The sequence below is a fragment of the Arachis hypogaea genome, chromosome 15 (genome assembly GCF_003086295.3).
Source record: "Arachis hypogaea cultivar Tifrunner chromosome 15, arahy.Tifrunner.gnm2.J5K5, whole genome shotgun sequence".
In the NCBI taxonomy this organism is placed as follows: Eukaryota; Viridiplantae; Streptophyta; class Magnoliopsida; order Fabales; family Fabaceae; genus Arachis; species Arachis hypogaea.
Genome location: NC_092050.1, coordinates 125,499,296 through 125,501,181, shown reverse-complemented (window position 1 = coordinate 125,501,181; position 1,886 = coordinate 125,499,296).

Below are 1,886 nucleotides of genomic sequence, written 5' to 3'. Positions count from 1 at the left end.
AGATATAAGGAGATTGTTTAAGGGCTTGGCTATCTTTGAAAAATCTTTAATAAACCTTCTGTAAAAACCAGCATGCCCTAAAAAGCTCCTAATTGCCCTAACATCACTAGGTGGAGGCAGTTTTTCAATAAGTTCTACTTTGGCTCTGTCAACCTCAATGCCTTGGTTAGAAACTTTGTGACCAAGGACTATTCCTCCTGTCACCATAAAGTGACATTTCTCCCAGTTCAAGACCAGATTGGTCTCTTGGCATCTTTTCAATACCAAGGCGAGGTGATGTAGGCAACTAGAAAAGAAATCTCCGAATACCGAGAAATCATCCATAAAAACTTCAATAAATTTTTCTATCATATCTGAAAAGATAGAAAGCATGCAGCGTTGGAAAGTCGCAGGTGCATTACATAGCCCAAATGGCATGCGCCTGTAGGCAAACACTCCATATGGGCAAGTGAATGAGGTTTTCTCTTGATCTCTGGGATCAACCACTATTTGGTTATATCCTGAATAACCGTCGAGAAAACAATAATAAGCGTGCCCTGCGAGTCTTTCCAACATCTGATCCATGAATGGAAGGGGGAAATGCTCTTTTCGTGTAGCCTCATTGAGCTTCCTGTAGTCTATGCACATCCGCCATCCTGTGACTATCCTTGTAGGAATTAGTTCGTTCTTCTCATTGGAAACCACGGTAATTCCTCCCTTTTTTGAGACAACATGCACGGGGCTAACCCCGGGGCTGTCTGAGATTGGTAGATTACCCCTCCCTGCCATAACTTCATAACTTCTTTCTGTACCACTTCCTTCATGATTGGGTTCAACCTCCTTTGGGATTGAATGGATGGTTTGGCATCATCTTCCAGCAGTATCTTGTGCATGCATATGGCCAAACTTATCCCTTTCAAGTCAGCAAGAGTCCAACCAATGGCATCTTTGTGGTTTCGCAGTACTTTGAGCAGTTCATCCTCTTGATCTTTGCTGAGGCATGAGCTTATGATTACTGGGTAACTTTCATTTTCTCCTAAGTATGCATATTTGAGAGTGGGTGGCAGTGCTTTGAGTTCAAGTTTAGGTGCTTCTGACTTTTTGTTCTCTTCTTTTGGTCCACCTGGTATGCCAATTTCTGTTGTTGCAACCTCTTCACTTGATGTACACTCTTCCTCTGTTATTCTTTCGGGCTCTTTAGACTCTTCTTCTTCAAAACTCTCCTGCATTTCCTCTTCAAGTGAGTCCAACCTCATACATTCCCCCAGTTGTTCTTGTAGGTAACTCATGGCCTTGAATACATTGATTGTCATCTTTTTATTGTGTAATCTCAGGGTGAGATCTCCTTTTTGTACATCAATGACAGCTCCAGCAGTGGCCAAGAATGGCCTTCCCAGGATGATGGAAGCCTTGGCTTCCTCCTGCATGTCCAGCACTACAAAGTCCGCTGGGAAGATAAAATCTCCCGCTTTCACCAGCAAATCTTCTACGACGCTATGCGGGAACTTGAACGATCGGTCTGCCAATTGTAAGGCCATCTTTGTTGGTTTATCCTACTCTATCTTCATCTTCCTCATCATAGCTACTGACATCAAATTGATGCTGGCTCCTAAGTCACAAAGAGCTTTCTCCACTATGATTTCCCCTATAATACAAGGGATCTGAAAACTCCCAGGATCCTTCAATTTCTGGGACAGTTTGTGCTGGATGATAGCACTACATTCTTCGGTTAGTATCACAGTCTCGTTGTTCTTCCAGCTTCTCTTCTTAGTCATGAGCTCCTTCAAGAACTTGGCGTAGAGTGGCATTTGTTCTAATGCTTCAGCAAAGGGTATGTTGATTTGTAGTTTCTTGAAGATCTCCAAAAATCTCGAAAACTGGTTGTCATCCCCCTTCTTCTTTAATTG